Source organism: Panulirus ornatus, chromosome 64 (genome assembly GCF_036320965.1).
Source record: "Panulirus ornatus isolate Po-2019 chromosome 64, ASM3632096v1, whole genome shotgun sequence".
Taxonomy (NCBI): Eukaryota; Metazoa; Arthropoda; class Malacostraca; order Decapoda; family Palinuridae; genus Panulirus; species Panulirus ornatus.
Genome location: NC_092287.1, coordinates 4636796 through 4660619, shown reverse-complemented (window position 1 = coordinate 4660619; position 23824 = coordinate 4636796). Strand labels below are relative to the sequence as shown.

General features: G+C 50.8%; 1 long non-coding RNA gene across 1 annotated transcript in view; it reads left to right on the top strand.

Moving 5' to 3' along the window:
* The window catches only part of LOC139746354 (uncharacterized), a 71914-nt gene extending 48991 nt beyond the window's left edge, over window positions 1-22923 (top strand). The window contains exon 3 of the long non-coding RNA XR_011712139.1: window positions 22755-22923. This is a non-coding gene — a long non-coding RNA (uncharacterized lncRNA). The remainder of the gene's footprint in view (window positions 1-22754) is intronic.
* The last annotated feature ends 901 nt before the right edge of the window (window positions 22924-23824 follow it).

Below are 23824 nucleotides of genomic sequence, written 5' to 3'. Positions count from 1 at the left end.
TCATTGTATAGTCGATGAATGCAGGACCCATCCCCGCCGTGTTGTACGTCCCTGTCCTTCCTACATAAAGATGAGTATTCTTCAGTCTTTGAGGCATCATTCATCCAGCCCAGATCTTGCGATGAATACCGTCCTTCACTGCACATTCCGTCTCCCTCAGAACGCCTTATTTATCATATTATTCAATATACATTTCTATCCCATCTCAAAGGAAAATGTTATCACTTCACTCACATCTTAATACACGTCTCTCCTCCTTTATGTGAACATTGGCTGTTCCTGCCAGTGATGCCATTTCTCCACCGTGCACATTGAGTGATATACCCCCGCCGCCCCCCTCTGTTCGTGTTGATATATTTCTCTGTGGGTCGTGAGTAATATTGATAAAGACTGGAGTGTCAACACAGTGGGGGTATTTGGAGAGGGCGTAGCGCTTCTGTGAGCCGCACAGGAAACTTTATGTAATTGAAAGTCAACATACCTCATGTTCGGCCCATTCTGCCTCTCATGTGTAAGGCAGCCAGCAGGGGCACCAGGCCCCACTGTGTGTGTGTGTGTGTGTGTGTGTGTGTGTGTGGGGTTACCTCTCTGTGCTGTACGAGGAGGGAGCTCTGCCCTCGTGTGCCACCCATCTCCTGAACCTTCTCTAATGTCATAGACTTTTTTTTTTCTCAAAACTCCTGTGAGTTGTGTTTATAAGTCAGTTTATCCCATTCGTCCACCGCTGTGTTGGTATAGAGGTCCTTCTGTACATATTGTATGACGAGTGTATGGGATGGTTCCATGTTGTTATGGCCTAGGGGTTGTGGTGGTGGTGTTCCTGGGTCTTTCGAGGAATTGTTCACTGTTGATGTCAGCAGTTTTAAAAAAAACTTGAAGGTTGTGATGATGTGCGTAGGTGTTCCTGTGTGTGTTTGTTGTGAGTGTGTGTGTGTGTGTGTGTGTGTGTGTTTGTGCGTGTGACTGTAGTTGTAAAGTTCATATCAGAAGTATTTGTAACATACTGTAATGTAAGCTGTGATTTCTAGTGTTGGCAACGACATTCACTTCATGTACGTACGTAGCGTTGAAACTTGTTTTCATTTTATCCATCTATGAAACACGCCATCTTCCCACCATCTCCCTGTAGGCTGGTTGCCAGGTATCTCCTAATAATGTAGATATGTGTAATATTTGGCGACGAAGCATGTGATATTCGGTCAGTGAAAAATGGTATTGTTCCACCCGGCGGTGAAACTCGGAAGTCTTCCCCCGGGGGTACCTGCTCGTGACACACACGCAGATTCGTGTAACATTTGGCAGTGAAATTTGTAATCGTCCTGGGTATTTACCAGTGACAGGTGATCACCTTACATGTGTGGCCGCATTGCTCGCCAACATCGCTGGCGGGCGGGCGAGACAGGTCTGTGAACATATGACTTTCCCTGTGCATTAGGCTATGAAACATCGTATTTTCCTCTCAACCTGCAAGTGAAACTTACCATCCCTCCAATATCTTACGATGAAACTCGTGATCTCCAATATCCGGGGGATGAGGACTTCCCTCCGCCCCCAGAGATTGGGGAAGATTAAGTATATCCCGGTGGAGACCTTGGAGACGATACTGCAGGACTGAGGTACTTCCTCCTCCCCCTGTTGTACATTTTTCGTCTTCTGTTGTCAAACGGGTTCGACTCTGTTGCTCCAGATATAGTAACAGACATAGAGCAATGAATATACGTAGCACAGACCTACCCAACAGACGCGGCGCTGGAGGTCACACAGGCACCCACCCCGCATTTACAGACGCTGCTGTGTTATACCCAACGCGAAATTCCTACAACAGACATGCTGTTATGCTGGTGAAACCCCCCACCAACAGACGTGGGTAACAGCAGACTCCACACAACAGACGTAGTCTATGGTTCACAACACCAGACTCCCCACTTCTAACACGTACGTCCAACGTACGTTATGGATCTATAATAACGAACAGATAGACGTGGCTTTTATGAACATCGATACCCCCTGTATCGGTTTAACCTTTACACCGATACACCAGACGACGTCACCAGTAGACATGACCCAGGAGGTTATGACCTCACGCTAATCCCCGCCAGGAGAAATGACCCCCGCCCCCTCCGTAAAGGATGAGCGTGTTCCAAACAGAACTGGGGAGGGAGGTCGTGTTCACAGTGGGAGTGACCCTTCAGACTGCATGCAACACAAATACGCGACTGTGTCCGAGTTCCAGTCTCCTGGTTGGCTCTGGTGTGGCAACCTTGGCTCTGGCCAATTACGTGATTTTTAGTGTAGATTGGCGGACAGTGAGTGGGTCCTGTGGCCCGGAAGGGGGACCAGGGGGGGGGGGGTTGCCTGCTCGTTGGTGATAGGATAGGGCCTGGGGAAACCAGTCGGCCATAGTGGTCTGGCGAGGTGATTGTTGACCGTCTGGCCTCCAGTAAATGTTCGTTGACCGTCATGTTCTCGTTGAATGATCGTTGACAGGTCATGTTCTCGTTAATTGATCGTTGACAGGTCATGTTCTCGTTGAATGATCGTTGACAGGTCATGTTCTCGTTAATTGATCGTTGACAGGTCATGTTCTCGTTGAATGATCGTTGACAGGTCATGTTCTCGTTAATTGATCGTTGACAGGTCATGTTCTCGTTGAATGATCGTTGACAGGTCATGTTCTCGTTAATTGATCGTTGACAGGTCATGTTCTCGTTGAATGATCGTTGACAGGTCATGTTCTCGTTAATTGATCGTTGACCGTCATGTTCTCGTTGAATGATCGTTGACCGTCATGTTCTCGTTGAATGATCGTTGACCGTCATGTCCTCGTTGCAACGATGATGACACACGTTGGTTTGGAAGGGCACTTGACGTATGTCTTCGCCAGGCAATGTTACTTGAGTGTGTTACATGAGGATGGGTTGGTCCTGCAGGCCGGGCGGCAGGTACGAACATAGTGGTTGTGTGGGTGTTGCTCCTGCAGGTCGTACAGCTGGAGGAGGAGGAGGAGGAAAGAGGGCGGTGTGAGGGCGACTTTGATGTGTTTCAGCGTCATCCTGACTATGTGTGTGTGTGTGTGTGTGTGTGTGTGTGTGTGTGTGGCGGCGGCAAGTATTTATCTCATCAGAGCTCTTGTCTCTCTCACCATCCCTGGCTGCTCCGGCCTCGGCTCTATTCGCCCGGGGGCTCGGCAAAGGCAGCTCTGCTCTCTCTCTCTCTCTCTCTCTCTCTCTCTCTCTCTCTCTCTCTCTCTCTCTCTCTCTCTCTGTCCCTCTCCCACCCTCTCCCTCACCCTCTCCCTCTCCCACGCAATAAAACGCCCATCTGAATCGCGTCGTATTTTGTCATGTTTATTCCCAAAGCTGGAGTCGACACCGGTTCAGTTCAGTGAATGCTTGTCGGAAGTGCTTTGGTGTGCAAGCACGAGACCGGCTCTGAATATGAATTTAGTTATATTCACAGCAGTTTGTGGCCCTATATGATTTTGGCACGCTAAACCCTGACCTATATAGGAGGGAGAGGGAGTTGATGCACCTCACCCTGAGTTTTGTCGTGGTGGTGGTGGTGGTAGAAATGATATATTGTGACGTCCGTGGCGACCGTGCCTGATATCGCATACTGGGTCGATGCCACCTCCACGGAGGTCCTATACCAGTGGAGATGTGAAGATGGTGACCATTGTGTGTGTGTGTGTGGGTGTGGGAGGCTTTGTGGCACGTTGCGCAAAAGTGTGTCTCTCAAGCTTGTCAGGATTTTGCCAGAGGATCTGAGATGGGTGAGATGTGGCTGGAAGACGATGGTGTGGATGGGAGGGGGTCTTGTTTTGGACGATGTCGGTGCGGACGCCATCTGTTTGTCTTTGATATGATAATGATGATAGCTTGATGGCCTGTTGAAGTGCTTGCAGCCAGAGTCTGAAAACATACAGAGAAAATACAATATAAACATTGGGAATTACAAGGTGGGGAGGCGGGGTGTGTTGAACGAACACTCTGTACACAGTTACGAGTACGGGAGTGGAGTCCGCTGGACTAGCAGCTTCCCCGACAACGTTGGTGAGGAAGGATAGCGGCCTTTGCGTGGCCTCAATACCGGCCTTGAAGGCCTGCGTGCGGTACCTCAAAACCTTACCCAGATCCTGATGTACCTACACCCACAGCTGGGGCCAGGATGTGCTACTCATCCCAGAGACTGCCCCTGTCGGCTCGCCCGGCTTATCCTAGAGACTGGCCTTCCCAGCCCGCCCAGCTGATCCCAGGGACTGTTTATCCCAGGGACTGCCCCTCCAGGCCCTCTTCGCTCATCCAAGTGGCGCTGACACACACACACACACACACACACACACACACACACACACACACACACACACACACACGGACACAGATGTTTACTATGGCTGGGATAAGGCTTCGCCTGCAGCGGTCTGGGCGGGTTGGGACGCGCCCGATATCGTTTTGATGTCGATCTTAATTAGGGGGACGAGGGATCTCAGGTGGTCGGTAGGGGGGACGGCGATAGGGATGGGTGCAACAGCTTCATCCCCGAACTGTCGGATGAGGTTCAGGTGGATGGCGGAAAAAAAAAAAGTTGAGGGTTGAGAGTGGGAGGGTGTGTCCAGTGTATGTGTAATTACTCTGCAGAGTGCGGGGAGGGAGTTGTACACTCGTGGGGCCCATTCATTTGAACTCTCTCTCTTTCTCTTCTGTCATGCAGCGTTGTACTATAGTCTCCATTCGCAGTATCGTCGCTTCCCTTATCCCATTCATCAACTCCTCGGGAAAATATGAAAATACTTCGGGACATATGTAGGGTTTTGTTGTTGTTATTTGTTCTCTTGCTTTTGTTTCTGTTTTTGTTCTTGAACGCTGGCATCTTTCAGAGATCTGTTCTCTGTCGACACGAACAGACTGACTGCCGTACAGACTTGAGGGTTGTGGTAGATATCCCCCTACGCCTTTCTATTGTGAGTAAATTCATTGCCTCTAAACTCTCGATGTAACTCAGCTCTTTACTCTGGTGCCATCTTTATTGCCCCCTGGTGGACCATAATTTTTTTTTCTAGTTATTTGTTCTCCTTTAAGTGAGGTTACCAAAATTTAGCAGCATGATTTAGTTTTTTTGCCTGTATAACGCCGTGAATAGTGTGCTGAATGTTTCCTCATCCATGTATGTAAATGCTTCTCCAACAATCACCGGCAGACAGGTCGTCTCCTTCGCATTTCCTATAAGGAACAGGTTAAGCACTGTATTGACTACGAAGCCACCCCCCCCCCCCTCAAAACACACACACACACACACACACACACACACACACACACACACACACACATTACTGCAGCTCATTCCTTGCTAGATGATACTCGTATCGAGGCCTTTTCTTTACTGTGTTCCATTGTCATTACTTTGCACTTATTGGGTTGAATCACATTAAGCATGTATTAGACCAACGTTGAAGTTTGTGTAGCTCCCTTTGTAAGTTGATAAAATCCTTCTCAATCTGTACTTGCCTATTTGCCATTAGCATCAACCTCTAACATATTCAGGTAGGAGTTCAGCCCTTCTGGCTAGTCTTTTTACAGTGATCAAGAAGAACAGTGCTTCTAGGACCGAGCCCTGTAGCACGCCACTTGTGACTCCATTTCCAGGAGGCTACTTTGACACGTATCCGTTACTCTTTTAGACCTCAGAAATTTGCTGTTCCTGGAAGGAGTCCCCCCTTATGAACCAGCTCCTTTACTATTCTTCCACGTAGTACAGTGTTAAGTGCTCTTAGGCGCTTCAGGAGCACAGACTCCAACCTTCTTTTTCCCGTCCAAGAAGAAGCTCACACTCTCATTGAGGATTACGAGGTATATTACGCATGACCTTTTCCTCTCACGTAAGAGCCTCCTTTGCAAGTGGTTATCCATTTTCTTTGTGGATATCATTTTGGTTGTTTCACAAACCACATCCGTCTTCGAGACCAGTCCGTAGTTTAACGCAATTTTTCTTTGTCTCCTTTCTTAAAGATAGGTACGACATTTGCCCTCTTCCATTCCTCTGACAGTGTACCCTCTTCAGGGGATGTAGAGATCAGTATTTCCAGCGGGTTGTAAAGTGTGTCCGCTCACTTGTACATCACATATGTAGAAGCATCATCAGGACCTTGAGCATTATATAGGTTAAAGCCCTCTGTAGTTGTCTATTTTTATTTTTTTATCAAGAAACCTCCTGTCTATTTCATCTCGTGTGCTAGGGCTATGGTGTCTTCCACAATAAAAACACTTCTGAAGATGTCATTCAGCTCCTTTGTTATCTTTGCATTATCCTATATAAATCTTCCCTCCGAATCCTATTGCCTGATTGGCTGCTGTATGATTAGAATTTTACCCCAGATGAATTTAAGGTAACGTTTTGGAATATCGTCATTCTTGTCCATAATATTCCTTTCAAGGTGTCTGTATTCCTCCCTTCTTGTCCTCCAACATTCATCCTTTGCTCTCCTGTACCTTTCGAGTTCTGGTTGGCCTGAGTACCGGCTGTATCTGTGTTTGTACCAGGTCATGTGGGTCTGTTTCATGCACGAAAATATCAGGGCACCATCTCCTTGTCGATCACTTGGCTGTTTCAGTGACGTTTCGCCATCAGCGATGGTGCATGTGTAACCTGCTTCACTCTGAAACTCAGAGCATCGAGTTTTGCTTTTTCATTCGTGAGAGCAACGCGAACATAAACGAACTTTGTCCACACTTGACTTTTCCTTGTGTTTGAATGCGGTTATAATCACCCGTCGTTGGTTTATTTAATGAGAATGATTTCCATTGACTCTAACCTATTGTCGAATATCAATCAGAAAATTACTTATTGACGAGGTTATTGTTTGGTCAGAACTTACTTATTGCCGGGGGTATTGTTCGTCTTGGGCACGGCGGTACGACCCTTGGGCACGGCGGTCCGACCCTTGAGCACGGCGGTACGACCCTTGAGCACGGTGGTACGACCCCTGAGCACGACGGTACGACCCTTGAGCACGGCGGTACGACCCTTGAGCATGACGATACGACCCTTGAGCACGGCGGTACGACCCTTGAGCACGGCGGTGCGACCCTTGAGCATGACGGTACCACCCTTGAGCACGGTGGTACGACCCCCTTGAGCACGGCGGTACGACCCTTGAGCACGGCGGTACGACCCTTGAGCATGACGGTACCACCCTTGAGCACGGTGGTACGACCTCCTTGAGCACGGTGGTACGACCCCCTTGAGCACGGCGGTACGACCCTTGAGCACGGCGGTACGACCCTTGAGCATGACGATACGACCCTTGAGCACGGCGGTACGACCCTTGAGCACGAGGGTACGACCCTTGAGCACGACGGTACGGCCCTTGAGTACGGCGGTACGATCCTTGAGCACGACGGTACGACCCTTGAGCACGGCGGTACGACCCTCAAGCACGGCGGCACGACCCTTGAGCACGACGGCACGACCCTTGAGCACGATGGTACGACCTTCGAGCACGGCGGTGGTGTAACCCTTAGGCGCGAAGCATGGCACACGTAGGCGTCTAGACTGTTTTCTGCAGGAGGAGACTTGGGGTGTATACATACACCACTGACCAGTCAGATGTCTCTTGTTGACACCTGTTCCTTGTGGGCCATGACTACCTGGAGCTTGGTCCTAGCTGGCTCGGGGTTGGTCCAGACCGTCCGTAGCTGTGGTGTTGTTGTCATGGTGAGTGCCACTTGGGTCCGCCCGAGCAGACTAAAGGGGACGTCCTGCAGAGGTGACGGGTGTGGAAGGAAGTTACGATCTCTCTCTCTCTCTCTCTCTCTCTCTCTCTCTCTCTCTCTCTCTCTCTCTCTCTCTCTCTCTCTCTCTCTCTCTCTCTCTCTCTCTCGAGTGCAACGCGCTAGGCCTGTCTCATGGCAAAATATATATAATGATATAAGTACCATTATTTGCGAGTGTACATGTAATTACGTGTGACAGTTTAGAAGAAATGTTACTGCACCACTTTCGCCACCGTCATATCTTTTCCACCAGAGATCCCTTGACCCCGAGTTGCAGTTCGGCAACGCTGCCGCGAGTTTGTACAAACCGTTACAAGAGCGGCCACGTCCTAGCACTGGACAACAGCCGTCAGTAATCGTTGTTAGCCTGGCATCCTAGTGGTTACTGCCTGTTCCCCCCCATCCTCCCTCCCAGTTTCCCCCTTCTGTGCTCACCGTTTTTATTGGTTCTGTTTCTTCAAAATATTTTCAGTCTTGGGACAGCCGTAGGATGCAGTTGTTTTGAGTTGCTCTCGCCTCCAAAAACTCTCGGTCCAGAATCTAGGCAAGCTTCAAGCTTAAGTGTCAGTCCGCTTCCGTATCCCGGAGGTAAGCTTAATTTTTCCTTTGATCCTGTTAGCAGCCTCCAGCGTAACTCTCTCTCAGTCAAACCCCTCGTTACCGCGTCAAGCTTATCTGTCCGTCCAGTCCTCCCCAGACCAAGCCTGAGCTTAATTCTCGGTCCAGCCTTAAGCTTGATTGTTTCCTTGAGCATTGAAGCTGAAGCTTGATTAATTATAGACTGAATTCAGGCCTCAAGCTTACTCCTGCGTTCATTTCCGAGCCCAAGCCCTTAAGAACCAGCCCGACAACCCGGAGCTCGTAAGAACTTCATTCCGCTTCAGCTCACAGCCCTCAATCCCTGAGCCCTGAACCATCAGCCCACAGCACCTCACTCACCCTTCAGCCCCCAGCCCTGAATCATCGGCCTACAGCCCTTTAGCCCCCAACCCTGAACCATCGGCCCACAGCCCTCAAGCCCCCCAGCCCTGAAAAATCATCCCTCATCCCTCAAGCCCCCCAGCCCTAAACCATCAGTCCTCAGCCTTCAAGCCCCCCAGCCCTAAACCATCAGTCCTCAGCCTTCAAGCCCCCCAGCCCTAAACCATCAGTCCTCAGCCTTCAAGCCCCCAGCCCTGAACCGTCAGCCCTCAGGCCCCCTAGCCCCCAGCCCTGAACGACCAGCCCACCGTCCCAGCCCTGCCCGTGCACTCCCATCCGTAACCGCCGTCTATGAAGTTGATTGAGGGCGATAGCGCGGAGGAGGCGGAGGAGGAGGGGCGGAGGAGGAGGAGGAGGAGGAGGCGGAGGAGGAGGAGGCGGAGGAGGAGGAGGAGGAGGCGGAGGAGGAGGAGGAGGAGGCGGAGGAGGAGGAGGAAGCGGAGGAGGAGGAGTATATCCCGGCTTGAATAAATTTGATAGAGACATAGTATGTACAAGGCGGAGGCTGGGGCCGCCCAGATACGCCCGTGATGTTTATAGTTCTGGCGGAGATCAGCTGTGCCTGTGTTGTAGTTTGTGTGTGGGGGAGTTGTAATATAGCTCTCCATCTCCCGCCTCTGTTAGCTTCTTCCTCCCGAGGCTCTGTTAGCTTCTTTCTCACGAGGCTCTGTTAGCTTCATCCTCACGAGGCTCTGTTAGCTTCTTTCTCACGAGGCTCTGTTAGCTTCTTCCTCCCGAGGCTCTGTTAGCTTCTTCCTCCCGAGGCTTTGTTAGCTTCTTTCTCCCGGCTGTATTAGCCTCTCCCTCTCGGCTGTGCTTGGTTCCTCCTCCCGGCTGTACTAACTTCCTGCTGGCTGTGCTAGCCTCCTCCTCCCGGCTGTGCTAGTCTTCTCCTGCCGGCTGTGCTGGCCTCCTCCTCCCGGCTGTGCTATCCTCCTCTTGGGTGTGTGTTTCCTGAGTTGTCCCAGGAGGAAGAGGGACGGCTTCTGGTTTCCCTCGTGTTGTGTTATTGAGATATTCTCTCTCTCTCTCTCTCTCTCTCTCTCTCTCTCTCTCTCTCTCTCTCTCTCTCTCTCTCTCTCTCTCTCTCTCTCTCTCTCTCTCCATCTCTCTCCTCCAGCTACGCTCTGTCTTCCTTCCGTCTTTTCCCCTCCACTTCTCCCATCTCCCTCCCATATTCTCTCCCCCCTCCCCTCTCATCCATCCTCGTTTCCCTTACCAAATACTCCTCCCTCTCTCCCTTCTCTTCATCCCCTCGTGGTGGACCTCTCTCTCTCTCTCCCTTCCCCTCCTGGGTCTCTCCCACCCCCTCTCCCTTCCCCTTCTGGCCTTCCTCCTCCCCCTCCTCCTCCTACTCCCTTTCTCCCTCCCCCTCCTGGGCTAAGAATTCCTTCCCTTGGGGCCTGAAATTCCTGTCCCTCTTTCTTGGAGCAGCACAGAAAATGTTGATATACACCCTTCCCCCTTTCCCCTTGAGAAACCCCCTCACATCCCCTCCCTTAGAGACACCTCTCACACCCTCTCCCTTAGTTTCACTCTTCACTCCTCCCTTGGAGGAACACCCTTCACATTCCCCTTCCTCACATCCTCTTCCCCTTAGAGGCATCCCTCACACTCACCCTTGGAGTCCTCCCTCACACCCTCCCTTAGAGCACCCCTCATACCCCTCTTCCTTTTAAAAAGGCCCCACAACCCCTCCGTTAGAGGCATTCCTCACACCCCTACACATAATGGATCATACTTTGTGTGGGTTTGAGCTGTGCAAGTCAGTTTCCATGTGTTTTCCATGCCTTGCTTGTGTGTCAGTTGTTCATTTTCTCGTTGACCTTGTGGCATCTCCTCCCGTGAGTCCATCATGGGACAGAGGCAGTACACTCCCCCTCGCCTTCGGGCTATAGGTTGTTCGACGAAGGTCATCTGCTGGTCAAGGTCTTGCTCCTGGGAGCCCTCACAGTCTTCTCTCCCTTCATCCTCACACTTGTATGTAGTAAGTCATAAGACCAGGACTCTCCTCCCTTATAAAATGCATCTGCCTGTTATACTGTATAGACATACACTGTAAATCCTGTTTAGCGGTACCACATAAAACGGTTGGGAATTGCACTTACAAGTTCCCGATGCCGGGTATGTCATCCTTGTCTGTTGACAGTATTGATGTCATGCACCTGAGTGTGTTGATGTCAGTAGTGTAGTGAGGTGTAACGTGGCATCGTGGTGTGTATGGTTGACGTTATAAGTGTAATACACTAGCAGTACTTCGCACTTGTTGTGGTAAATATGATTATGGTGGTGGTGGTGGTGGGGGGGGGGGGGGGGTGTTCTTCTCAGTGCAGTGTTTGCATCTGTCTTCACCCTACCGTAGCGTCGGGTAGGTGAAGCTAGTCGTAAGGTCGTGATCTTTGCCTCTCAGGGTAGCGCTGCCATCCTTCCAGACCTGGAGTGGTTCCAGGAAGGTTGTGAGGAGTCGGCTCTACCTGCCTCTCGCTGGTTGATAAAGATCTGCGGTGGTGTCCCTCCAGCCAGGCTCCATTGCACTGTTATTGCTGCCTCTACCTCATCTCCAGGTCTGCTTCTTGTCTCCCAGTATCTGGTTATCACGCCTCCTCCACACCACGCTATTGCAACAGTACACACCGCGTGAACTTGGTGTTTGGGTGTGTTTAGAAAGTTGGATTGTGTTTGGGAAGTTGTGGTTTGTTTGGAAAGCTGGGGTGTGTTTGGAATGTTGAGTTGTGCGTGGAGAGTTAAGGTGTGTTTGGAAAGTTGAGCTGTATATGGAGAGTTAAGGTGCGTTTGATAAAGTTAGGGTTTCTTTGGAAAGTTAGGGAGTGTATGGAGAGTTTAGGTGTGTTTGGAAGGTTGGGTGTGCTTGGAAAGTTGGGTTTGTTTGGAAATTTGGCATGTGTTTGGGAAAGTGGTTAGTGTGCATGAAACTGGTATACATTTGGAATTTTTGGTGTATGTGAAAATCCAGGATGTATCTGAGGAGGTGGGAGTGTCTGTTGACACTTTGGGATCGTAGGCTTGACCCTGTAGGCCTTTCATGACTCACTGAGGTTGGGTACTGCTGATGGGGTTGTCCCTGGAGATCAACGGCGAGGTTAGCATCTGTATTGTGGAATCTATGGGTCTCTCAGGTCCCAGTGAGATTAGATTTCATCCGCTTCGAAGTAACTTCTCTCCTCTCTGTTCTACAGGTATCATTTCTGCTTGCTCCTCTGGTTAGCTGGCTTGCATATTGTGAGTCTGTGTCGGGTGATCACTGGCGAGGTTGTCAGCATTACAGTAGACACTGTGGCTGTGTGGGGTTCCCCGTGAGGCCAGATCCAGCTGAGATTGTCGGTAGAGATCAGTGGCAGGATCGGCCCCATTATTCATGGACCTTTCTGAGTCACCTCCTCCCACGGGTCGTGACCAGCCTGTTGACACGCGGTCTGGCCTCACAGTTTTGCTACCTGGGAACTGAGACAAAAGGTTGGACTCATACCTGCAGCACGACCATACGACCCTAGAGCTTAGCGGTACGATCCGTGGGTATGAGGGTACGATCCTTGAACATGACGGTACGATCCTTAAGGACGATGGTACACCCCGTGAGCACGACTGTGTGATCCTTAAGCACGACTGTACGACCCTTGAGTATGAATGTACCATCTTTGGGTATTGTGGGTTGGCCTTCGACTTGACCCAAAGGGCTCGTACCATCGGGCTCAAGGGTCGTTCTGTCGTGCTGTTACCTTACCGAAATCAGTACCATTTTTGGCGATCCTCAGCTGTCGGGTTGGTGGGGAGGCTATCTTCCTGAGGGAGGAGGAGCTCGCTCCCCCCCGGGGGGGCGTGGTATCGGGCAATGATGAGCTGCAGGAGAGAAGACTGGGTCCGCCCCGCCGAACATCCGGTGCCGGGAGTGCGTAATTTGACCAATTTGTCGCATTCTTATCGAGGCAGCGGTAACGAGGTGCCTCACCAACACTCCTGCGTCTGTCTGTGTGGAGCGCACTCTCCGTAGACGGGGCGGGGGGCCCAAGACCTGAGGGACAGGGACCCCCATGACCAGAGGGACGGGCACCTCAGGACCTGTTTGAGGGGTACTCCAGGACCTGAGGGAAAGGGGCCCCGGGGCTTAAGGGAGGGGGTCCTCAGGACTAGAGGGAAGAGGACGCCAGTGCCTGAGGGGGATGGCTGAGGGAGAGGAACCCCAGTACTTGAGGAAGGGGGAAGTCAGGACCTGAGGGAGGGGGACGTCAGGACCTGAGGGAGGGGGACGTCAGGACCTGAGTGTGTGTGTGGGGGGGGGGGGGGTGGCGTCGTGGCGTCAGGACCTTGGGGAGTTGAACGTAATGGGCTGGAGAGGGGTCGGTACCCTGGCGGAGGAAGGGAAGCTTATAATCGTATTCTGGGGAGATGTATCACGTGGGAAGAAGTTTTCTGACCACAGTGCCACACCCTGGGGAGGTGCAGAGGAGACGTTACCCCTGCAGGACGACCTGAGTCATGGCCACGTACCTGGAGCCACTGGCGTCATCTGGCCTATGGTGATGCCTCGTCACCTCTGACTCTTTGTGACGGTGACTGTGGCACTCGGGGGGTGACCGTGACGTTGTTGGGAGGAGGGAGGCGAACCACACGACCAGGAGCAGGTCTCTGTGACACCTGGAGTGTCGTAAGTATAAGGAGGGAGGGAGTGGTGCCCACACGGCCGTTAGAGGCACCACCCCTGCCTGGTGTGTCGCTAAGGCTGTCAGCTGAGTCAGTGATGGTGAGTGTGACCCGTGCTGTGGCCGGCCCTGCGTGGGGTCTACCTGTTGATGGCTACGACCAACCATTGTTTGCTGGACTGATGACGCTGGCCATGGTATGATGCTCCTCCTCTTGACCCCGCCCACAACCCTCACTAACCACAGGTCACGCCCACGTATCTTATCCCCCTTCTAGCCACACCTATATCCCTCGCCACCCTCTGGCCACGCCCCCATGCCTCACCATCCTCTGGCCACGCCTACATCCCTCACCCTCCTGTGACCACGCCCACGTCAGGGCCTAAGGTAGGGCCTGGGTCCCTCCCTTCCCCTTCCCACCAGCCAGTGACACGCATTAGTAGTACTATTTTCTTCCGTGATTGGAGGGATTACCGCCCATAACTGTATTTGGCGGAAGATCCATGTTCAGCGAGGCGAGAGAGTGCCTTACCTCACGGTCGCTTTGTGAGATTATTCAGTGTGTATGACTCGTGGTGGACGACCTTACTGTGTACGACTGATGAGCCAAGTGTCGTGTGACAGGGAATTTATAGATGGATCTTAGGCCTGTATACCCTGCTGTGAGTCTTTGTATTTACTTAATCACCTCCACCACGACGGTACGACCCGTGAACATGACGGTACGCCCGGAGAACACGACGGTACGACCCTTGAAGACAACGGTACGACCCTTGAGCAAGACGGTACGATCCTTGAGCACGACGGTACGATCCTTGAAGACAACGGTACGACCCTTGAGCAAGACGGTACGACCCTTGAGCACGACGGTACGATCCTTGAGCACGACGGTACGATCCATGAGCACGAAGGTACGTCCCGTGGGTAGGATGGCATGGCCTTTGACCTGAACCTTACCCAGGGGGTCGTGTACCATCCTGCTCAAGGGTCGTACCGCGTTGTCTTCATTGGTCGTACCGTCGTGCTCAAGGGTTGTACCGCTGTGTTCTATGGCGCATACCCTTATGTTCAGAGAGAGAGAGAGAGAGAGAGAGAGAGAGAGAGAGAGAGAGAGAGAGAGAGAGAGAGAGAGAGCAATTGTGTAGACGTATATACATTTACAATTAGCCAGGATGAGTACCACTGTAAAGGCAATATGCTCTGAAAGTATGATATGCTAAGGAAAGCGTAGGTTATACCCCCCCCCCCCCCCTGTATATCATAGTAGTCACTGATATACATATGTATATCACATATTGGTATATTATCATAGGATATATCCAGGATATGCCTGAGAATAAGCTGGCGGATTCATGACATACAGGGGACAGACTTGGCAAAACATCACATGCAAATGACAAGGAGACTGATTGGTTACGTATAGCCTCTGGATCAGAGGATTGGCTCCACGACACCATGGAACGTGTCCGCGGTGATTTGCGACGCCGTTAGTGGCTGAGGGATTGGTGTTAATGTTTTTTTTTTTGAAGGGGGCGGTGTCGGAAGTGATTTACGGTGGGGGTGGAGTGATTTTGGTATTGCAAATTCTTTGATCATATCTTGCGTGGTTCGCTACCGAATCGAGGTCAAGGGATTGGTGTTCATTTGGATGATGTGGCCAGTGATTCGCAACGCCGTTAGCTGGTCGGGGGATTAGTATTACGCACAGCCTTGGGCCGTGTGCGAAGTGACTAGCGACTCCATTTAGACCAGAGACTCGTTATGCATATTGATTCGCCATTCCGTTGAATTGAGCTTAGGGGACTGGGGTCAGGGGACTTGAGATTACAGTCCTCTGTGCCGTATGTGATTAGCGAATCCATTAGTGCTCTGGGGATTGGTGCTTCGAGTCACTGATTCGTATCTAGGGATGAATAAGAATGGATATCCCACAGCAGTGTGTGTGGGACTGGTGTCTTCCATATCCCACAGCAGTGTGTGTGGGACTGGTGTCTTCCATATCCCACAGCGGTCTGTGTGGGACTGGTGTCTTCCATATCCCACAGCGGTCTGTGTGGGACTGGTGTCTTCCATACCCCACAGCGGTCTGTGTGGGACTGGTGTCTTCCATAGCACACAGCAGTCTGTGTGGGACTGGTGTCTTCCATATCCCACAGCGGTCTGTGTGGGACTGGTGTCTTCCATAGCACACAGCAGTCTGTGTGGGACTGGTGTCTTCCATATCCCACAGCGGTCTGTGTGGGACTGGTGTCTTCCATAGCACACAGCAGTCTGTGTGGGACTGGTGTCTTCCATATCCCACAGCGGTCTGTGTGGGACTGGTGTCTTCCATATCCCACAGCAGTCTGTGTGGGACTGGTGTCTTCCATAGCACACAGCAGTCTGTGTGGGACTGGTGTCTTCCATATCCCACAGCGGTCTGTGTGAGACTGGTGTCTTCCATAGCACACAGCAGTCTGTGTGGGACTGGTGTCTTCCATTTCCCACAGCAGTCTGTGTGGGACTGGTGTCTTCCATATCCCACAGCGGTCTGTGTGGGACTGGTGTCTTCCATATCCCACAGCAGTCTGTGTGGGACTGGTGTCTTCCATATCCCACAGCGGTCTGTGTGGGACTGGTGTCTTCCATATCCCACAGCGGTCTGTGTGGGACTGGTGTCTTCCATATCCCACAGCGGTCTGTGTGGGACTGGTGTCTTCCATATCCCACAGCAGTCTGTGTGGGACTGGTGTCTTCCATATCCCACAGGTGCACACAGAGAGGGGTGTACAGTAAATCATGCCGGTACGGTACAGTGGATCTCGGGTCCAGCGCCCGTGCCAGCTGTATTCTGATGGTGTGTGTGTGTGTGTGTGTGTGTGTGATGGTGTGTGTGTGTGTGTGTGTGTGTGTGTGTATGTGTGTTATGAGAGGGGGGGGGGGGAATCTAAACACGTCCCTAACGTTTGTGAAAAATCCCAAGGCCTCCCCGCAAAATAATCCCCCCCTGACGTTTATTAAGAACGTTTTAGACTTCACAAAGAAAATCCCTAAATCCCACTTGTGAAATCCCTTGATCCCCTAAAATTCGTAGAATAAAAAATCCGTAAACCCCCGCAAATCCCGGGATTTCCCCTCTTCCCCCCCCAAAAAAAAATCCCTCAGCTTGCTCCCAGACCCTTAAGGGTAGACCCTTTAAAACCCTTTAAGATTTCCCCTCACAAATAACCCCTCCATTCCCCCCCCCACTCCCACTACAAAACCCCTTTAAGATTTCCCTCACAATAACCCCTCCACTTCCCTCCCACACTACAAAAATTCCCCAGACCCTTAAAAATTCCCTAGACTCCCCTCAGAAAACTCCCCTGGATTTCCCCCCCTAGAAAAATTCCCCTCACCTCCCCTCACTTCCCCTCTGATGCTAATATTCTTGACTTGTTCTGTTCACCCATCGACCCTGTTGCCAAGGAAACAATCCTTCCACCGACTCCCTCCCTCCCTCAGTCACACATACTCTCACCCTCCCTCACCCTCCCTCACTCTCTCTCTCTCTCTCTCTCTCTCTCTCTCTCTCTCTCTCTCTCTCTCTCTCTCTCTCTCTCTCTCTCTCTCTCTCTCTCCCTCCTCCCTCAAGTCTCTCCCTTAGCCTTCTCCCTATCCTCCCTAAGCCCCTGCCCTCCCTCACCATCACCGCGTCTCGCCTCTAAAAATAAAATCCTCTTAATTACTGTGTTGAAGAGCACGACCAGAGACCGGCTCGTGCTCCTCCCTCACTCCCTCCCTCACCCCAAGATAATGCCAGTGATCATACTACTGATGATAATGGTTATAATGACAGTTATAACAGTAATGGTTATAATGACAGTTATAACAATAATGGTTATAATAACAGTTATAACAATAACAGACAATGCTGGCATTACTGCTCCTACTACTACTAAATGATGATGATTATAGAGTAACTAGTAATGATCATAGATAATTTATCCGTCATGGTTAGTTATCGTGAGGCTAATGATCGTTACAATGATGATGATGATGACGGCAGTGATAATTAAGCCTGATGATGGTGGTGGTTGTCACGACGTGGTCAGCATGAATGCAGACATCACTGGTGGTGGTGACGATGAGGGAGGAAGAATGTCTGCACATACGCTTGTTACATCTTGGGATATTTACAGACATGTAACATGTGCTTGTTACATCTTGGGGTTAGAGGTACAAGCATATAACACACGTTGGTTATATATATATATATATATATATATATATATATATATATATATATATATATATATATATATATATATATATATATTTGCTTTGTCGCTGTCTCCCGCGTCTGCGAGGTAGCGCAAGGAAACAGACGAAAGAAATGGCCCAACCCCCCCCATACACATGTATATACATACGTCCACACACGCAAATATACATACCTACACAGCTTTCCATGGCTTACCCCAGACGCTTCACATGCCCTGATTTCAATCCACTGACAGCACGTCAACCCCGGTATACCACATCAATCCAATTCATTCTATTCCTTGCCCTCCTTTCACCCTCCTGCATGTTCAGGCCCCGATCATATATATATATATATATATATATATATATATATATATATATATATATATATATATATATATATATATATATATATATATATTCGTAGTGGTTACAGAATATAGATAATGGAATATATTGTGTAAATTTTGAGATGCTGTCGTGGATCTGTGGGCAGGACTGTTGTGGGTTGTGTCTAGGTTATTGAGGTACACGGGTTCGATTCTGTGCACGAAGCATATGCCTTTGGTGACGTAGTCGGATCTCTGTCGCAGGTTTAGGACGATAAGGGAGATAACGGAATGCATTATAAGATGATAATGTGAAATAGCGCCAATGTGTTTATGATATAGGGGCTAATGTACGCCAGGTATGGGGGCCGGTTTGGTTATTTTACCGACTGAGTTTTACCTCCAGGCTGCCAACCTGGGGTTCATGTTGAGGGGTCAGTACGGGCCACATACCCGTCTCCCAACATTGGCGTTCCGGCCATCACGACACGCGTGAATCCTGGCTGGTTACAGCCCATTTTTGTCTCAGCTCCTGAGGGAGGCGAGAGACATGGCCCGTCACTGCCTCCCGCTGTCAGCTGGTGTCAGGACCCTTCAGCTGGTGTCAAACCTGTCAGCTGGCTCAGGCAGGGTTGCCCAGGGTCCATCTGGGGAGGGGGAAGCAGAGGCTGGAGATGGGGGAAGGTAATCACCACCTGACAGATGGTTGTTGCTCCTCACAGCTTGATGTTCCCTCTCCCTGGCACGCCCCGGGGAGAGTGGAGTGAGAGCTGGCATGTCTGGCACACCTCGGGGAGAATGGAGTGAGAGCTGGCGTGTCTGGCACGCCTCGGGGAGAGTGGAGTGAGAGCTGGCATGTCTGGCACACTTCGGGGAGAGTGGAGTGAGAGCTGGCATGTCTGGCACACCTCGGGGAGAGTGGAGTGAGAGCTGGCATGTCTGGCACAACTCGGGGAGAATGGAGTGAGAGCTGGCGTGTCTGGCACAACTCGGGGAGAATGGAGTGAGAGCTGGCGTGTCTGGCACGCCTCGGGGAGAGTGGAGTGAGAGCTGGCATGTCTGGCACACCTCGGGGAGAGTGGAGTGAGAGCTGGCATGTCTGGCACACCTCGGGGAGAGTGGAGTGAGAGCTGGCATGTCTGGCACGCCCCGGGGAGAGTGGAGTGAGAGCTGGCATGTCTGGCACACCTCGGGGAGAGTGGAGTGAGAGCTGGCGTGTCTGGCACGCCTCGGGGAGAGTGGAGTGAGAGCTGGCATGTCTGGCACACTTCGGGGAGAGTGGAGTGAGAGCTGGCATGTCTGGCACGTCCCGGGGAGAGTGGAGTGAGAGCTGGCATGTCTGGCACGCCCCGGGGAGAGTGGAGTGAGAGCTGGCATGTCTGGCACGTCCCGGGGAGAGTGGAGTGAATGCTGGCATGTCTGGCACACTTCGGGGAGAGTGGAGTGAGAGCTGGCATGCCTGGCACTCCCCAGGGAGAGTGGAGTGAGAGTTGGCATGTCTGGCACGCGCCCCAGGGAGAGTGGAATCAGGGCCGGGCATGTTCGGGACTGACTCATCCCTAGGAGAGTGTAGAAGTTCAAGTGACAAATTTAGACTTACCTGCTCACTTGTTACAAATTATCATATTTATCGGAAATTCAGTCGTCTTTCCTTACTTGTGTTTCTCATTTCTTGTTTACTGCTTCGTGTAGTAAATGAATAATGAAAATTATTCACTAATTTTTTCTTTATTAGATTTTAAAGATTAATTTTTAATTAAAGAATATTTTTTTTTTTTTGGCATTGTCCCCATCAGCAGGACAGATATATTCTGGATATATCTATCTCTTCCTCCAGAACTGGACGGTACGACCATTAGGCACGACCGTACGACCTCAGGGTTGTGACGGTACGACCATTAAGCACGACCGTACGACCATAGGGTTGTGACGGTACGACCCTTAGATATAATGGTCTGTATCCATCATTATCTTCCCGTCGTTATCAGGGGTCGTACCCTCGTGCTCCTGGGTCGTACCGTCGTGCGCCTGGGTCGTACCCTCGTAAGCCTGGATCGTACCGTCGTGCACCTGGGTCGTCCCCTCGTGCGCCTGGGTCGTACCGTCGTGCTCCTGGGTCGTACCGTCGTGCTCCTGGGTCGTACCGTCGTGCGCCTGGGTCGTACCGTCGTGCGCCTAGGTCGTACCGTCGTGCTCTTGTGTCGTACCATCGTGCGCCTGGGTCGTACCGTCGTGCTCTTGTGTCGTACCGTCGTGTGCGCCTGGGTCGTACCCTCGTGCTCTTGTGTCGTACCGTCGTGTGCGCCTGGGTCGTACCCTCGTGCCTCAGAGGTCCATCACACAGAATAAAATACTGTTTATTCCTGTAATTAATTTGGCAGTACAAATATGGCGGGGGGGTTGTTGAGCGTCGTACGGCTGGCAGCCCCGCTACAAATGCTCAAAACCAGTTTACCATCAAACAAACAGATCGAAAACTGTATTTTTTCTCCTAATTAAAACCTCTCCAATTTTTTTTTTTTTTTATCTTTAGCTAAGTTGATTGCGTCTAATGCTTGGTGGGGCGTAAACAGGCAATTAACAAATGTTATTATCATTTTAATGAGACAGTAATTTGCTTTCAACAACTCGGTGATTCGCTCCCCGCGCGCTGTGATTAGTGCCTGTAGCCGTTCCCACGCCGGGGCCAACCCCCCCGTGGTGCAGAGACGTGCCGGATCACACGAACGCACCACCCAGAAGAGCCAACGTCGTTGTATTCCCCAGGATTCGTTATCAGTGTCTCACGAACGTCTCATCTATATACATTCATGAAAACTGGAGGGAGGGTGATATAAATCTTTTCTCCAAACTAGATCATTCGTATCACTGTGAGCAGAATGATATAGAAATCTCCTGGCGGGGGGATATGTCGTGGACGGACGCCCCCACAATCCGGGGTTAACCCCCGGACCTTTGAGCTTTGTGTGTGTGTGTGTGTGTGTGGGGCGGGGAGGCGAGCGCAGCAGGAATTCGCAATTTAAGGGTTTCTGAGTCGAGCAATAAATCCGAGTCTGTTTTACAATTCGGATTTTAATTAATCTCTTAATGAGATTTGGCCTAATGAAGCCGTTCCTGGTGATCAGGGATGGGAATCGGACGGTAAATTAAGAGGCAAGACTTCTGTAGCTGGCCCTGTGGACCACTTGTGCACGACGGTACACGACCACTTGTGCACGACGGTACACGACCACTTGTGCACGACGGTACGACCACTTGTGCACGACGGTACGACCACTTGTGCACGACGGTACGACCACTTGTGCACGACGGTACGACCACTTGTTCACGACGATACGACCACTTGTGCACGACGCTACGACCACTTGTGCACGACGGTACACGACCACTTGTGCACGACGCTACGACCACTTGTGCACGACGGTACACGACCACTTGTGCACGACGGTACACGACCACTTGTGCACGACGGTACGACCACTTGTGCACGACGGTACACGACCACTTGTGCACGACGGTACACGACCACTTGTGCACGACGGTACATGACCACTTGTGCACGACGGTACACGACCACTTGTGCACGACGGTACGACCACTTGTGCACGACGGTACGATCACTTGAGCACGACGGTACGACCATTTGAGCACGACGGTACGACCACTTGATCATGACGGTACGACCACTTGAGCACGACGGTACGACCCTTGAGCACGACGGTACACGACCCTTGAGCACGACGAAACGACCCTTGAACACGACGAAACGACTCGAGCACGACGGTATGTACGACTGCGTCGGAACGATCTCTTGACCACGACGGTACGATCCCTGAGCACGACGACTGTACGACCCCCAGGCACGACGACGGGGCGACCTCTCGTCATGATGGCTTGGCCATCGTCTTGACCCCTCAAGGGGTGGGTCAGGTCCCGCGTCTGTTGGTAACGGCAACAGAAGCTGCCTATTATTTTCACCTCCTCCCCCGTTGCTGTTCACAGGGAGCCAGCCAGCTCCACCCCCTCAGTTGTTGCTGTGAGTGTGCAGCGGCTCTAGTGAAGTATGGGCAAAAATCAGGTTTCCCTCTGTATATCCTGGATAATTGAAATTGGGCTGGAAATGGACAAAGGAAATGAATATGTCTCCCCCTCTGTATTATTACGGGCACGCTGGGGGAGGGGAGGGGAGAGGGGACGGTAATAGAGCAATACAGGAAAGAGATACACATTAGATTACTTATTACAGATGGGAATGACTGTAATTGGGAATGGCTGTGTTGAGTAATTGGTAATATACGTGATTCGTAATAGGCAAGTGATATAGAGGAGTGTCAGCGATTGTAGCATAGGACAAGAGAGATGTTAGATATTAGAATAGAATTTTGATATTTTAGAATTACGGTTCACCAAATGGAATAGTGTATTGTGGACAAGGTACATTTTTAGATGTTAGATATTAGAATAGAACTTTGATATTTTAGAATTACGGTTCACCAAATGGAATAGTGTATTGTGGACAAGGTAGATATTTAGATGTTAGATTTTAGAATAGAACTTTGATATTTTAGAATTATGGTTCACTTAGTGGAATAGTGTAATGTGGACAAGGTACATTTTTAGATGTTAGATATTAGAATAGAATTTTGATATTTTAGAATTGCGGTTCACCAAATGGATTAGTGTATTGTGGACAAGGTAGACATGTTTTTAAGTGACAAAAGTGTGAATAGAATTGAAACATTTTCCTCTTGTTTCTTTACTCTTAATTACTCCCTTGTTGTACTATATTCAAGGTCTGGCCGGGATTGAGGACCTTGCTCGGCGACCAGAGACTAGGACCTCCTGAAGGGGCCCAGCGTGGAGGTACACCCCGTGAGGCTCGTTCGCTCATTCCTGACGCTACCAGGCTCACGCGGGAAATAGCGAGCACGCACGAAAGGAGAGGCGGTATTCACACTTACGTTGAGGTAAGGGTTTGTGTGTGTGTGTGTGTGTGTGTGTGTGTGTGTGTGTGTGTTATGAGAGGGGGGGGGGGGGAATCTAAACATGTCCCTAACGTTTGTGAAAAATCCCAAGGCCTCCCCGCAAAATAATCCCCCCCTGACGTTTATTAAGAACGTTTTAGACTTCACAAAGAAAATCCCTAAATCCCACCTGTGAAATCCCTTGATCCCCTAAAATTCGTAGAATAAAAAATCCGTAAACCCCCGCAAATCCCGGGATTTCCCCTCTTCCCCCCCAAAAAAAATCCCTCAGCTTGCTCCCAGACCCTTAAGGGTAGACCCTTTAAAACCCTTTAAGATTTCCCCTCACAAATAACCCCTTCATTCCCCCCCCCACTCCCACTACAAAACCCCTTTAAGATTTCCCCTCACAAATAACCCCTCCATTCCCCCCTCCACTCCCACTACAAAACCCCTTTAAGATTTCCCCTCACAATAACCCCTCCACTTCCCCCCCCCCTCCCCACTACAAAAATTCCCCAGACCCTTAAAAATTCCCTAGACTCCCCTCAGAAAACTCCCCTGGATTTCCCCCCCCTAGAAAAATTCCCCTCACCTCCCCTCACTTCCCCTCTGATGCTAATATTCTTGACTTGTTCTGTTCACCCATCGACCCTGTTGCCAAGGAAACAATCCTTCCACCGACTCCCTCCCTCCCTCAGTCACACATACTCTCACCCTCCCTCACCCTCCCTCTCTCTCTCTCTCTCCTCTCTCTCTCTCTCTCTCTCTCTCTCTCTCTCTCTCTCTCTCTCTCTCTCTCTCTCTCTCTCTGCCTCTCCCTCCTCCCTCAAGTCTCTCCCTTAGCCTTCTCCCTATCCTCCCTAAGCCCCTGCCCTCCCTCACCATCACCGCGTCTC